Raw genomic sequence first — 16,646 nt, 5'->3', positions numbered from 1 at the left:
TTCAACTAAAAGTCATCAAAAAAGATAAGGAAGGACACTTCATATTCATCAAAGGAAAAATCCACCAAGATGAACGCTCAATCCTAAATATCTATGCTACAAATACAAGGGCACCTACATACGTAAAAGAAACCTTACTAAAGCTCAAAGCACACACTGCACCTCACACAATAATAGTAGGAGATTTCAACACCCCACTCTCATCAATGGACAGATCATGGAAACAGAAATTAAACAGAGACATAGACAGACTAAGAGAAGTCATGAACCAAATGGACTTAAGAGATATTTATAGAACATTCTATCTTAAAACAAAAGGATATACCTTCTTCTCACCACCTCATGGTACTTTCTCCAAAATTGACCATATAATTGGTCATAAAACAGGTCTCAACAGATACAGAAAGATAGAAATAATCCTATGCATCCTATCAGACCACCACGGGCTAAAGCTGGTCTTCAATAACAATAAGGGAAGAATGCCCACATATACATGGAAGTTGAACAATGCTCTACTCAACGATAACCTGGTCAAGGAAGAAATAAAGAAAGAAATTAAAGACTTCTTAGAATTTAATGAAAATGAAGGTACAACTTACCCAAACTTATGGGACACAATGAAAGCTGTGCTAAGAGGAAAACTCATAGCTCTGAATGCCTGCAGAAAGAAACAGGAGAGAGCATATATCGGCAGCTTGACAGCACACCTAAAAGAACTAGAACAAAAAGAAGCAAATACACCCAGGAGGAGTAGAAGGCAGGAAATAATCAAACTCAGAGCTGAAATCAACCAAATAGAAACAAAAAGGACCATAGAAAGAATCAACAGAACCCAAAGTTGGTTCTTTGAGAAAATCAACAAGATAGATAAACCCTTAGCCAGACTAACCAGAGGACACAGAGAGTGTGTCCAAATTAACAAAATCAGAAATGAAAAGGGAGACATAACTACAGATTCAGAGGAAATTCAAAAAATCATCAGATCCTACTACAAAAGACTATATTCAACAAAACTTGAAAATCTGCAGGAAATGGACAATTTCCTAGACAGATACCAGGTACCGAAGTTAAATCAGGAACAGATAAATCATTTATACAACCCCATAACTCCTAAAGAAATAGAAGCAGTCATTAAAGGTTTCCCAACCAAAAAGAGCCCAGGTCCAGACGGGTTTAGTGCAGAATTCTATCAGACCTTCATGGAAGGCCTCATATCAATACTATCCAAACTATTCCAGAAAATTGAAACAGTTTGAGCGCTACCAAATTCCTTCTATGAAGCTACAATTACTCTTATACCTAAACCACGAAAAGATCCAACAAAGAAAGAGAACTTCAGACCAATTTCCCGTATGAATATCGACACAAAAATACTCAATAAAATTCTGGCAAACCGAATCCAAGAGCACATCAAAACAATCATCTACCATGATCAAGTAGGCTTCATCCCAGGCATGCAGGGATGGTTTAACATACGGAAAACCATCACAGCAATCTAATATATAAACAAACTGAAAGAAGAAAACCACATGATCATCTCATTAAATGCTGAGAAAGCATTTTTATAAATTTCAACACCCGTTCATGATAAAAGTCCTGAGAATGAGCATGGGCCTTCTCAGGCATATGTCCCCTCTTCAGAACTAAGTATTTTTTCCAGTATCCTCCATGGAGATGACTTAGGGATCATAATTCCCTAAAATCTGACTTTATCATGGAAAAAAGTTCTTTTTCCTTTGTTTACACCTAGTCATTTTTGTGCGTATGATAGCCTGGGCTTGCATCTGTGGTCTTTCATAACTTGTACAAGGTAGGTCCAAACCCTACTTTTTTTTATAGTCTCTATTGAAAAAAATCAGCCATTATTCTGAGACATCTGCATTTGTATGTGTGAAGTGAACAAGCCAGTTCAGTCAGTCAACAGGGTTTCAAGGATGGAGTGAGGATTGAAAAGAAAAAAGATGATTAGACAACATTGTAGCATGATTCCAGCCAGTGCTGAAGTTGAAGGAGGTTTATTTTTTCCCACTCTGCTTTTATATCAATCTAGGTACATTCAAAGAATACATACTGTCAGTTCTCAGAACAAAGACAAAGTGATCAAGCAAGGCAAGGAACAAAGAGATCATACCATGTAGTAATCAAACGAAGTAATAATCAAAGTCCTTGGAATCACTGCTTCTAGGGGCTTATCAGGTTTACCAAGACAAAGGGAAGTCACACATTCCCTGGCTGTGTTTACTTTGATCCTTGCATTAGCCCAAATATGAATATTCTTATCTAAGTCTACTTCCTTGAGCCCAGGTACTTGCCAATAATATTATTTATTTATTTATTTTCATTTTTTATTAGATATTTTTCATTTACATTTCAAATGTTATTCCCTTTCCCAGTTTGCTGTGGATAAGCCCTCTATCCCATCCCCCTCTTCTTCTTCTTCTATAAGGGTGTTCCCCTACCAAACCACCTTGCTTCTGCCCCCCAACATTCTCCTATATTGGGAGGTCCAGCCTTGGCAGGACCAAGGGCTTCTCCTTCCATTGGTGCCCAACAAGGCCATCCTCTGCTATATATGCAGCTGGAGCCATGGGTCAGTCCATGTATAGTCTTTGGGTAGTGGTTTAGTCCCTGGGAGGCCTGGTTGGTTGGCATTGTTGTTTTTATGCAGTTGCAAGCTCCTTCAGCTCCCTCAATCCTTTTTCTAATTCCTCGAACTGGGATCCCATTCTCAGTTCAATGGCTTGCTGCTACCATTTGCCTCTGTATTTGATATCAGGCTCCTGTCAGCATGCACTTCTTAGCTTCATCAGTGTTTTGGTGGCTGTATATATATGGGCTGTGTACCCATGTGGGGCAGGCTCTGAATGGCCGTTCTTTCAGTCTCTGCTCTAAACATTGCCTCCATATTTCCTCCTATGAATATTTTTGTTCTCCTCTTTAAGAAGGACTGAAGCATCCGTGTTTTGATTGTCCTTCTTGAGCTTCATGTGGTCTGTGGATTGTATTTTGGGTAATTCGAGCTTTTGGGCTAATATCCACTTATCAGTGATTGCATACCATGTGTGTTTTTCTGTGATTGGGTTAGCTCACTCAGGATGATATTTTCCAGTTCCAACCATTTGCCTATGAATTTCATGAAGTCGTTGTTTTTGATAGCTGAGTAATATTCCATTGTGTAGATGTACCACATTTTCTGTATCCATTCCTCTGTTGAAGGGCATCTGGGTTCTTTCCAGCTTCTGGCTATTATAAATAAGGCTGCGATGAACATAGTGGAGCATGTGTCTTTGTTGTATGTTGGGGCATCTTTTGGGTATATGCCCAGGAGAAGTGTATCTGGGTTCTCAGGGAGTAGAATGTCCAATTTTTTGAGAAACTTCCAGACTAATTTCCAGAGAGATTGTACCAGTTTGCAATCCCACCAACAATGGAGGAGTGTTCCTTTTTCTCCACATCCTTGCCAGCATCTGTTGTCATCTGAGTTTTTTATCTTAGCCATTCTGACTGGTGTGAGGTAGGATCTCAGGGTTGTTTCGATTTGCATTTCCCTGATGTCTAAGGATGTTTAACCTTTCTTTAGGTACTTCTCAGCCATTTGATATTCCTCAGCTGAGGATTCTTTGTTTAGCTCTGTACCCCATTTTTTAATAGTGTTATTTGGCTCTCTGGAGTCTAACTTCTTGAGTTCTTTGTATATTTTTGATATTAGCCCTCTATCAGTTGTAGGATTGGTAAAGATATTTTCTCAATCTATTGGTTGCCATTTTGTCCTAATGACATTGTCCTTTGTCTTACAGAAATTTATATAAGCTGCACAAAAAGCTTTCCACGGTGAAGTGGGAATTTTTTGTTATTGTGTCACATAGTGCAGACTCATGTGGTGTTTTGCTGATGCAAGACCCATGTGAGGACAAGTGATGTTTGGAGAGAGTATAAGTGAGAATCAACAGACAGTGATGGGGCACTTGCATAGGTAGCTGTGCAACTCTTTGTTGGTGTCCTGTCTTCACTGATCTTCACTTTATTGACAGTGGCATGACAGAGAACTCCTGGTGTTCTGCTTGGTCCTGGTAACTCCTGTTGACCATGCCGATTTGGTGAAGGCCTCGTGATTTCTGCTGTGTTGTACCACTGTTGCTTATTTATGTTTGGTGACATTTTTCAACTGGACTGTTGGTATCCTGACACTACTGAACTGGACTGCTGGTATCCTGACAAACGGAGGTTGGAATCATCCCAAAGAGCTACTAAACAAGATCACATACCCTTGTCCAATTTACCATCTTTTCTCCCTTACCTTTGGACAGTGGGATAGACCAGAGGTGGGGGTCCAAGCATTTGAGAACCCTTATTAAAATAGGTTTTGAAAAATCTAAGCCTACATATGCGAGTTGATCATTCTCCTTTATAGCTTTCAATATCCTTTCTTTATTCTGTACATTTAGTGTTTTGACAATTATATGATATGGGAGCTTCTTTCCTAGTCTTGTCTATGTGTTATTTTGTATACCCAATGGTCCTTCATAGGCATCCCTTGCTTGTACATGGAAACTTTCCTTTTAGGATTTTGTTAAAAAATATTCTGTGCCATTGAAATGGGTTTTCTTCTTTACCAATTTTATTTGTAGGTTTAATCCTTTAATTGACATTTTTGCATGCTTTTTCCTTGGATTTTTATAGATCTGACATTTTCTGTGACTGAGTGATTCAATTCCTCTACCTTGTTTTCAATACCCAAGAGTCTCTCTACCACTTGATCTGATTTATCCATGGGATTTTCCTCTGAATTTATTAAAATTTTCTTTCTTTTTTTCTAATGATTTTTTCTTTTATTGAAAAAATAGTTATTTTTCTCACATAATATATCCTATTCATGTTTTTCTTTCTCTTTATTTCTCCTGGATCCTCTCCACATCTTCTCATATCTCCTCAACTCTCACTAGAACAAAAAACCAAGTTTTTATTGTATAAAAATAAAATAAAGTATAATAAGATAAGAGAAAACAAATACCAACATATTGGACAAAACAAACAGAAGTAAAAGAGCCCAAGAAGAGGCACACACACACACACACACACACAAAATCAAAAAATCCAAAAAAAACCCAAAAAACAAAACAAAGAAACACTAGAGACCCACTCATTTCTGCACTCAGCAATCCTAATACCCAAACCTCATAAAGACTCAATAGGAAAAAGAATTACAGAGCAATTATTCTTATGAAGGCAGATGCAAAATTTCTTAATAAAATACTTGCACATGAAATCCAAGAACACATCAAAAAGACCATCTGCCGACCCCCGTCGAAGGAATCTTAGAAACGACTGAAAGCTTGAAGGGGCTTGAGACACTATATGAACAACAATGCCAACCAACCAGAGCTTCCAGGGACTAAGCCACTACCCAAGGGACTATACATGGACTAACCCTGGGCTCCAATGTCATAGGTAGCAATGAATAGCCTAGTAAGAGCACGAGTGGAAGGGGAAGCCTTTGTTCCTGACAAGACTGAACCCCCCAGTGAACTTGATTGTTGGGGGGAAGTCGGCAATGGGGGGAGGATGGGGAGGGGAACACCCATAGAGAGGGGGAGGGGAGGAGCTAGGGGATGTTGGCCCTGGAAACCGGGAAGGGGAATAACAATTGAAATGTAAATAAGAAATACTCAAGTTAATAAAGATGAAAAGAAAAAAAAAGACCATTTGCCAAGGTCAAGTAGGCTTCCTCTCAGAGCTACAGGGATAGTTCAATATATGAACATCAGTAAATGTAATACACTATATAAACAAATTTAAAAAAATCACATGATCATCTCATTAAATGTAGAAAGGAGCTTGAACTGAATCCAACACTTCTTCATGATAAAAGTCCTGGGAGGTATTAGGGATAAAAGATACAAACCTAAAGGCGGTTCACAGCAAGCTCACAGCCAACATCAACTCAAGTGAAGAGAAACTCAAAGCAATTCTACTGAAATCAGGAACATGCCAGGTTTCCACTCTATACCTAGTCTATATAGTACTTGAAATCTTAGTAATTGAAGTACTCGAAGTATTATAGCACTTGAAATAATAAGACAAGTGAATTATATTATATTATATAATTAATTACATATAATAATATAATACATTATAATCAAGGTGATACAAGTAGAAAAGGAAGAAGTAAAATTATCTTTACTTGTAGATATTATTCTATACAAAGTAACCAAAGTATTCCACCAGGAAACTCCTGCAGCTGAAACACACTTTCAGCAAAATAGCTAGATTCAAAAAACAAAATTGAGCCATACTATATACAAACGAGAAACAGACTGTGGAAGGACTGAAAGAATCAGATGTTGTAGATGATGAGAAGGAAACAATGTATTATGTGTTGTCTTGGGCAGCCATCCTATACCATCAGGTTCTGGAAGGTAACCAAGAATAATGGCAGTAGACTGTAATCTTTGGAGGTATATGGGACATTAGTGTGGACAACAATTTCCAAAAAAAAAAAAAAAGCCATTCCTGACATTGGGCTTTTCACTTTGTTAGTTTGTCATTATTTTGTAGAATCATTGAAGGAATATTGGCATTAACTCTTCTTTGAAAGGTTTTGTGTTAAAACTGTCTGGCCATGACTTATTTTTTTTGGCAAGGATACTTTTAATTACTGCTTCCATTTTATAGGTGCTAAAGGTTTGTTCAAATTGCTTACTTGATTTTGATTTAAGTTTAGTTAGTGGTATAGATAAAGACAATTATGCATTTTTTTGTTGAGCTTTTCCAGTTTGGTGGAGTACAGATTTTAAAATTATGTTCTTATAATTCTCTGAGTTTTCTTTGTGTCTGTTTGCATGTCCCGAAAATATTTATAATTCTGTTAATTTGAATATTTTGATATTCTCTCCACCTTTTAGTCAATTTGGATAAGGGTTTATAAATCTTTTTTTTATCACTGTATATAATTTATTATATATAATAATGTATAATTATTACATACTATATACTGTAGATAATATATAGCACATGTGATATATAAGTATATAAGTATATATTATCCAATATAAATATATTAGGCATTATATATTATATTTATAACATTATATAATACATTAATATATAAGTATTACTATTTTATATTATATTAATATATTAATTGTTGCTATTATATAGGTTAATGGTTAATATTAGCAGTAGTATATTAATCTATAATTAATGTATGATGTATTATATGTGTCATATTATTAATGTATTATATATTATATGTGTGATATATAGAAGGCAGAAAATTAGCAAAATTAGACTTTTTTTTTATAGGTATTTTTTCAGAATGAGAAAGATATTTTAAAAGGCAGAAGGAACCACCATCGTGTAAGGGAAAGTGATCTAAAGCCGTAGGTATGGAATTTGTCATTGATAAGGAAGGCTAATGAAAAAGGGAAATGCTTTTGGATGAGATGAGTTTTATATGGCAAAGTAAGACTTTGTGTTAAAAGATTATTTAAAATGAAAATATATTATGAATTATATATATGAATTATAATATAATATAATGTAAATTAGAGGTTTTGTGTGTGGCAGAAAAGGTTATGAGAGTTAGGGTGTGAATAAAGAAAGGTCACACAAAATAATATGATATTGAAGATTATTGAATTTGCTAAATAGAAATCTAGCACTCCACATATAAACCAGCGAGGCTGTGGCAGCACTCACAGGTTCAAGTTAGATGGGGTCCTGCTGTTGAGAGGGGGGACTTTGCTCCATATTGCTTTGTTTGGGCATTTTATTTTATTCTTACTGGTATTTTGCATGTATATTACAGTTTCCAATTTTGTGTTTTTATAGTGTTTTTGTTTGTGAATTTCTTTTTTTTCTCGATCTTTATTAAATTGGGTATTTCTTATTGACATTTCAATTGTTGTTACCTTTCCGGGTTTCCAGGTGAACATCCCCCTAACCCCTCCCCCTCCCCTTCTTTTTTTTTTAATTTAGAGAATACTTTATTAGTTTTTGTAATCAAACCCACGTAGATAAGACCTTACATATTTAATACAGTGTGTTACCCCTGTACAAATGGAAAAAACTTAAGTTCAACATTTCTAGACCAATATGGCTGTTAATTTCTGTACAGTGCCAACTCAACACAGTAAACGGGGATACTTTCTTCCAAAGTTGACAGCACAGCTAAAGTTTCAAAAAATTCAAATTATATATCTGTATATATATATATTTATATAAAAAGACCAATAATAGTGTGTTATGCATCAACAGCAGCAACAGCTTTTCCAGGTTCTGCAGTCATCTGAACAAAATTGTAGAGACATCCAGCACACTTCATTAAAAAAAAAAAGTAAAAAAACAAAACCCGAGAAAACAGCCCAGTTCTGTTACTCTTGTGGTACCTGGCACCATTTTTTTTTAAATTAGCTTCTCAATCATCATCTGGAAAGAAAACATTCTGAGCAACATCATTAAAAACAGCTCTGATAAAGCACGGTCACTACTACGTATCATAAAGCAGGTACAAGCTATTTTACATCCACAGAGGTATGATACAGTACTGTCCTACATCTATAATACTAGAGGATACAATTTAAAAGGCATTATTTGAGACTTGATTCTACTTTTCCAGCAGAGGGCCCAAAGGATGGTGTGACACAGCTTTGTAAAGAAACATACTTTAGACAGGATTTCCTTTCACTAGTGGCACAGTTCTAAGGATTCATTCTCTCCATGAATGTCAGCTAAAACCGTTATTAAAAAAATGAAATATCCCTAGAACAAAACCGTATAACCACCGGATTCACATGAAGATGACCTAGTGGAGACAAGCTGGACCTCACCTTACCAACAAGCTATCAAATCTGTTATGTTTAAACAGTGAGACCTCCAAGGAAGGAGATGCCAAGTAGTGCTTCAAAGCTTCGGACCACAATCAAACACAGCATCCTTTTCAACAGAAGCAGAAGCTCATCTGAATATGCTCAAGGATGCTGACATCAACATTTAATCATCTCCTCACTCATCCAGGAAGAAGGGGAGATCAGTTACTACTGTACTTTATTGTGTTCAACCAAATCACCATGTTACAAAAATAGCAAGCTGCCATAATAAAAAATAAGGCTCCTCTATCCAGCACCAGATAGCATCATTTTACTTTCAAGCCTAGAAATTGCACACTTGTATATAAACCAACCGAAGATGAGGATTGAGAGTTCATCTTGGTGGATTTTTCCTTTGATGAATATGAAGTGTCCTTCCTTATCTTTTTTGATGACTTTTAATTGAAAATTGATTTTATTTGATATTAGAATGGCTACTCCAGCTTGCTTCTTCTGACCATTTCCTTGGAAAATTGTTTTCCAGCCTTTCACTCTGAGGTAGTGTTGTCTTTGTCTCTGAGGTGTGTTTCCTGTAGGCAGCAGAATGCAGGGTCCTCATTGCGTATCCAGTTTGTTAATCTATGTCTTTTTATTGGGGAGTTGAGGCCATTGATGTTGAGAGATATTAAGGAATAGTGATTATTGCTTCCTGTTATATTCATATTTGGATGTGAGGTTATGTTTGTGTGCTTTCATTCTCTTTGTTTTGTTGCCAAGATGATTAGTTTCTTGCTTCTTCTAGGGTATAGCTTGCCTCCTTATGTTGGGCTTTACCCTTTATTATCCTTTGTAGTGCTGGATTTGTAGAAAGATATTGTGTAAATTTGGTTTTGTCATGGAATATCTTGGTTTCTCCATCTATGTTAATTGAGAGTTTTGCAGGATACAGTAACGTGGGCTGGCATTTGTGTTCTCTTAGGGTCTGTATGACATCTATCCAGGATCTTCTGGCCTTCATAGTTTCTGGCGAAAAGTCTGGTGTGATTCTGATAGGTCTGCCTTTATATGTTACTTGACCTTTTTCCCTTACTGCTTTTAATATTCTTTCTTTATTTTGTGCGTTTGGTGTTTTGACAATTATGTGACGGGAGGTGTTTCTTTTCTGGTCCAATCTATTTGGAGTTCTGTAGGCTTCTTGTATGCCTATGGGTATCTCTTTTTTTAGGTTAGGGAAGTTTTCTTCTATGATTTTGTTGAAGATATTTACTGGTCCTTTGAGCTGGGTGTCTTCACTCTCTTCTATACCTATTATCCTTAGGTTTGATCTTCTCATTGAGTCCTGGATTTCCTGTATGTTTTGGACCAGTAGCTTTTTCTGCTTTACATTATCTTTGACAGTTGAGTCAATGATTTCTATGGAATCTTCTACTCCCGAGATTCTCTCTTCCATCTCTTGTATTCTGTTGGTGAAGCTTGTATCTACAGCTCCTTGTCTTTTCTTTTGATTTTCTATGTCCAGGGTTGTTTCCATGTGTTCTTTCTTGATTGCTTCTATTTCCATTTTTAATTCCTTCAACTGTTTGATTGTGTTTTCCTGGAATTCTTTCAGGGATTTTTGCGATTCCTCTCTGTAGGCTTCTACTTGTTCTCTAAGGGAGTTCTTTATGTCTTTCTTGAAGTCCTCCAGCATCATGATCAAATATGATTTTGAAACTAGATCTTGCTTTTCTGGTGTGTTCGGATATTCCGTGTTTGCTTTGGTGGGAGAATTGGGCTCCGATGATGCCATGTAGTCTTGGTTTCTGTTGCTTGGGTTCCTGCGCTTGCCTCTCGCCATCAGATTATCTCTAGTGTTACTTTGTTCTGCTATTTCTGACCGTGGCTAGATTGTCCTATAAGCCTGTGTGTCAGGAGTGCTGTAGACCTGTTTTCCTGTTTTCTTTCAGCCAGTTATGGGGACAGAGTGTTCTGCTTTCGGGCGTGTAGTTTTTCCTCTCTACAGGTCTTCAGCTGTTCCTGTGGGCCTGTGTCCTGAGTTCACCAGGCAGGTTTCTTGCAGGGGAAAAGTTGGTCCTACCTGCGGTTCCAAGGCTCAAGTTTGCTCGTGGGGTACTGCCTAAGTGCTCTCCGCGGCAGCAGCAACCGGGAAGATCTGCGCCGCTCTTTCCGGGAGCCTCCATGCACTAGGGTTCCAGATGACGTTTGGTGTTTTCCTCTGGCGTCTGGTTGTGCACAGAGTGCAGTCTCTTCTGGTTTCCCAGGCGTGTCTGCCTCTCTGAAGGTTCAGCTCTCCCTCCCACGGGATTTGGGTGCAGAGAACTGTTTATCCGGTCTGTTTCCTTCAGGTTCCGGCGGTGTCTCAGGCGCAGGGGTCCTGCTGCTCCCAGGCCCTCCCCTACGGGAACCCAGAGGCCTTATACAGTTGCCTCTTGGGCCAGGGATGTGGGCAGGGGTGGGCAGTGTTGGTGGTCTCCTCCATTCTGCAGCCTCAGGAGTGCCCACCTGATCAGGCGGTGAGGTCTCTCTCCCACGGGGTTTGGGAGCAGAGAGCTGCTGCGGGCCGGGATCCTCGGGTGTGGGACTTCTGGTAAACACAGGAAGTGCCTGGTCCTAGAGGAATTTTGCCTCTGTGTGTCCTGAGTTCACCAGGCAGGTTTCTTGCAGGGGAAGAGTTGGTCCTACCTGCGGTTCCAAGGCTCAAGTTTGCTCGTGGGGTACTGCCTAAGTCCTCTCCGCTGTGGCAGCAACCGGGAAGATCTGCGCCGCTCTTTCTGGGAGCCTCCGTGCACCAGGGTTCCAGATGACGTTTGGTGTTTTCCTCTGGCGTCTGGATGTGCACAGAGTGCAGTCTCTTCTGGGTTTATAAATCTTATTTGTATTTTTTTCTTCAAAGTACTAATTTTTTCTTCATTGATTTCTTGCATTTTATTGTGTTCATTCCTATTTTATTTATTGCAACAGAAAGTTTGATTATTTCTTGCTAACTACTCCTTTTGGGTATGATTTCTTCCTTTTGTTCCAGAGCTTTCAGAGGTTTCTTAAATATCTGATATATTTCCATTTTTTAAAAATGTAGACATTTGGTACTACGAACTTGCTTATTAGAACTGCCTTCATTGTGTTCCATAAGTTTGGGTTTGTTGCATATTCATTTTAATTCAATTCTGAGAAGTTATAAACTAAACAAACAATTCTCTTGACCCATTTTTCATCCAGTGGGTTCTATAGTTTCAATGAGTTTGTAATTCTTTTGCTGTGGATATCTGAGGGTTTATGTTTCACTTTGCAAGTGGGGTGTGTGAATGCCACTCCAGTGGAGGAAATGCAGGAGGACTAGGCTACTCCACCATTACCACCATCTGGGTGCTGGACATGGGGAGCACTGACACCTGCTCAGGGGTGTCAAACACATCCTAAGGTGGGGGCCCTAGCACGGATAAGAAACTCCTGGACACCCAGATGCCACTGGGAACCTTGAGGAGTTGGGAATGGGGTCACTGGCCAGAGATGAACCATGGGGCAGGGAGGAGGGAATCTGGTTTAGCTTAAGGTGAGGGTCAGATTCAGGAGCAAGGAGGGGCCTCCTGTCAGAGAGTTGGGCAGCACTTCTTAGTAACAAGGCTTCCCCTCACAGCGGTCTTGACAGAAAGACAGTCCTTACTTGTTCAAACTGTTTATTCATAGTGGAAAATGGATACATAAGACTACTCACACTGGAACAGAGATGAAATAGCTTTTGCAGGATGGAATGTCCCAGAAGGGAAGCTTATTGGCCAAACCCTTGGAGTCCATCTAGATACCACCTCATTAGCATGAAGAACATTGGGTCCTATGCTCTGTGACAGGTTGCCAGGTTCTTCTTAGTGAGGTGTGGTGATCATGTGCTCCAGGGCAGTAAGTGGGTCAGGAGCAGATTCAAATGCCTACAGTTTTCAATTATGAGCATTGCTGGGGTTTCTTAATCTGCTTGATGTTACCAGGTTTTCTGTCTGGTGATAGAGTTCCACTTGCCCCATATCCAGCTTTAATCCATGGTGGCAAAATGGGGTCACAGTGTAATTTCTTCTATCTGTCGAGAGTTGCTTTGTGTCTAGATATGTGGTCTATGTTGGAAAAGTTCCATGAGGAGCTAAGAAGTTATATTCTTGTGTGTTTAGGTGAAATGTTCTGTAAATACTTGCTAGGTTCATTTGGTTTGCCTTCCTCCACTCAAAGGATAAACAGGATGAGAAAGAAATTAGGGAAATGACACCCTTCACAATAGTCCTAAATAATATAAAATATCTTGGTGTGACTTTAACCAAGCAAGTGAAAGATCTGTGTGACAAGAATTTCAAGTCTCTGAAGAAAGAAATTGAGGAAGATTTCAGAAGATGGAAAGATCTCCCATGCTCATGGATTGGCAGGATTAATGTAGTAAAAATGACTGTTTTGCCAAAAGCAGTCTACAGATTCAATGCAATCCCAATCAAAATTCCTACTCAATACTTTAAAGAGATAGAAAGAGTAATTTACAAATTCATTTGGAATAACAAAAAACCCAGGAGAGTGAAAACTATACTCAGCTATAAAATAAATTCTCGGTGAATCACCATCCCTGACCTCAAGGAATAGTGATAAAAACTGTATGGTATTGGTACAGGCAGATATATCAATGGAACAGAATTGAAGATCCAGAAATGAACCCACACACTTATGGTCACTTGATCTTTGACAAAGGAGCTAAAACCATCCAGTGGAAGAAAGATAGCATTTTCAACAAATCGTGCTGGTTCAACTGGAGGTCAGCATGTAAAAGAATGCAAATAGATCCATTCTTTTCACCATGTACAGAGCTTAAGTCCAAGTGGATAAAAGACCTCCACATCAAACCAGACATACTCAAACTAATAGAAGAAAAAGTAGGGAAGAGTCTCGAACACATGAGCACTGGGGAAAATTTCCTGAACCAATGGCTTATACTCTAAAAGATTAAGAATCGACAAATGGGACCTCAAAAAACTGCAAAGTTTTTATAAGGCAAAAGACACTATTATTAGGACAAAACGGCAACCAACAGATTGGGAAAAGATTGTTACCAAACCTACACCTGATAGAGGGCTAATATCCAAAATATACAAAGAACTCAAGAAGTTAGACTCCAGAGAGACAAATAACCACATTTTTAATCAAAACAACCCTGAGATTCCACCTCACACCAGTCAGAATGGCTAAGATCAAAACCTCAGGTGAGAGCAGATGCTGGCGAGGATGTGGAGAAAGAGGAACATTTCTCCATTGTTGGTGGGATTGCAAACTGGTACAACCTCTCTGGAAATCAGTCTGGAGGTTCCTCAAAAAATTGGACATTCTACTACCTGAGAACCCAGATATATCTCTCCTGGGCATATACCCAAAAGATGCTCTAACATACAACAAAGACACATGTTCCACTATGTTCATAGCAGCCTTATTTTAATAGCCAGAAGCAGGAAAGAACCCACATGCCCTTCAACAGAGGAATGGATTCAAAAAAATATGGTACATCTACACAATGGAGTACTACTCAGCTATCAAAAACAATGACTTCATGAAATATAGGCAAATGGATGGAACTAGAAAATATCATCCTGAGTGAGGTAACCCAATCACGGAAAAACACACTTGGTATGCACTCATTGATAAGTGCATATTAACCCAAAAGCTTGAATTACCCAAGATGCAATCCACAGACCACAGGGAACACAAGAAGAAGGATGACTAAAATGTGGATACTCCTACTCTTTCTTAAAAGGGGGAAAATATCCATAGGGGATACAGAAGCGAAGTTTAGAACAGCGACTGAAGGAACGGCCATTCAGAGCTTGCCCTACATGTGGCCTATATATATATATATATACATATATGTATGTATATGTATATATACACAGCCACCAAAACTAGATAAGATTGGTGAAGCTAAGAAGTGCATGCTGAAAGGGACCGGATATAGATCTCTCTGAGAGACACACATCCAGAACATGTCCAATACAGAGGTCAATGCTAGCAGTAAACCACTGAACTGAGAACAGGACCCCCTTTGGCAGGGAGCTCCTTGAGGAAAGATTGAAAGAGCTGAAGGAGCTTGCAACCCCATAAGAACAACAATGCCAACCAACCAGAGCTTCCAGGGACTAAACCACTATCCAAAGACTATACATGGACTGACCCAGGGCTCCAACTGCACATGTAGAAGAGAATAGCCTTGTTGGGGCACCAGTGGAAGGGGAAGCCCTTGGTCCTGCCATGGTTGGACTCTCAGTGCAGGGGAATGTTGGGGAGGAGTGGTATAGGGGGTGGATGGGGGAGGGGGCGGACATGGGGACTTATGAACAGGAAACTGGGAAAGGGAATACCATTTGAAATGTAAGTAAAGAAATAGATCTAATAAAAATTAATAAAAAGAAACAACGACAAAAAATAACTTGTACAAAGAATAAATATTTTCACTTTACCATCCCACTATTGCACTATTCAGGACCCATTGGGAAAACAATAAACGCCATATATAATAAAAAATATCAGTTAACTCTAGCATTTCTCTGTTTAGTTTTCGTCTAAATGGTCTTTCTGTTGGTAACAGTGGGATATTGAAGTCTCCTACTATTAGTGTATGAGAGTCAACATATGGTTTAAGCTATAGTAGTGTTTCTTGTACAAATTTGGGTACCCTTATATTTAGAGTATGTGTGTTTAAAACTGCAATGTCTTCTTGGTTGAATTTTGCTTTGATAAGTATTTAGTGTACTTTTCTATCTCTTCTGATTAGTTTTTGTTTGAAGTCTAGTTTGTCACATATTGAAGTATCTACACCAGCTTGTTTCTTAAGTTCTTTTGCTGGAATATATTTTTATATAGTTTTATTGTGAGGTGATAATTATCTTTGATTTTAAAGTATGTTTCTTTGATGCAGCAGAAGTATGGATCCTGTTTCACACCTATTCTGATAGTCTGTGTCTTTTTATTGGGGAATTGAGGTCATTGATGCTGAGATATGAGTAGCATTTGTTGGTTCCCCTTATATTGTTTGTATGGTGTGTGTGTGTGTGTGTGTGTGTGTGTGTGTGTGTGTGTGTGTGTATTTGCCTCTTTTGATTTGCTGGTATGGGATTGTTTATTTCTTGTGTTTTCTTGGGTGTGGTCAATCTCTTTAGGTTAGAGTTTTCTTTTTGGTGCCTTTTATAGCCCTGGATTTGTAGATTGCTTAAAATTGGTCTTATCACGGAATATCTTGTTTTCTCTGTCTATAGTGATTAAAAGTTTTGGTTGGTATAGTAGTCTGGGTCTGTTGTCTCTTGGAGTATGTAAAAACATCTGTCTAGGACCTTATGGATTTTAGAGTCCCCATTGAAAATCAGAGTAATTCTAATAGGTTTGGTCTTATATGTTATTTGCTTTTTCTCTTACAGCTTTTAATAATCTTTCTTTATTCTGTATATTTAATGTTTTGATTATTATGTGTCAAGGGGACCCTCTTTTCTGTTTTAGTATATCTTGTGCTCTGTATGCTTTTATGTCACAGTTATTCCTTTTTAGCATGGGAAAATTTTCTTCTATGGTTTTGTTGAAAATATTTTGTATCTTCCTCTATTCTTATTATTCTTAAATTTGGTCTTTTCATAGTCTTCCAGATTTCCTGAAAAATTTGTATAATGATTTTTTAAGATTTAATATTTCTCACTTGAGGTGCCAGGATTGCTTATTGCCCAGGGGGGATTTCCCCTTCTTAGAGCTGAAGAAAATGGGGGAAGGCATTATGTAAGGGGGTACTAAGAACAGAGGGGAGGCTGCAATCAGGATGTAAAGTAAATAAATCAATGG

General features: G+C 38.3%; 1 protein-coding gene across 1 annotated transcript in view; it reads left to right on the top strand.

The window, feature by feature from the left end:
* The first annotated feature begins 12,096 nt into the window (after positions 1-12,096).
* Positions 12,097-16,646, top strand: part of LOC102554637 (anionic trypsin-2-like) — a 50,765-nt gene continuing 46,215 nt past the window's right edge. The window contains exon 1 of the mRNA XM_087655456.1: positions 12,097-12,225. The gene's annotated coding sequence lies outside the window, so the exon portion shown is untranslated. The remainder of the gene's footprint in view (positions 12,226-16,646) is intronic.

The sequence above is a fragment of the Rattus norvegicus genome, chromosome 4, assembly GCF_021556685.1.
Source record: "Rattus norvegicus strain SHRSP/BbbUtx chromosome 4, alternate assembly SHRSP_T2T, whole genome shotgun sequence".
NCBI classification, from domain to species: domain Eukaryota; kingdom Metazoa; phylum Chordata; class Mammalia; order Rodentia; family Muridae; genus Rattus; species Rattus norvegicus.
The sequence above is the reverse complement of the archived record's forward strand: the minus strand, read 5'-3'. Positions and strand labels throughout refer to the sequence as shown.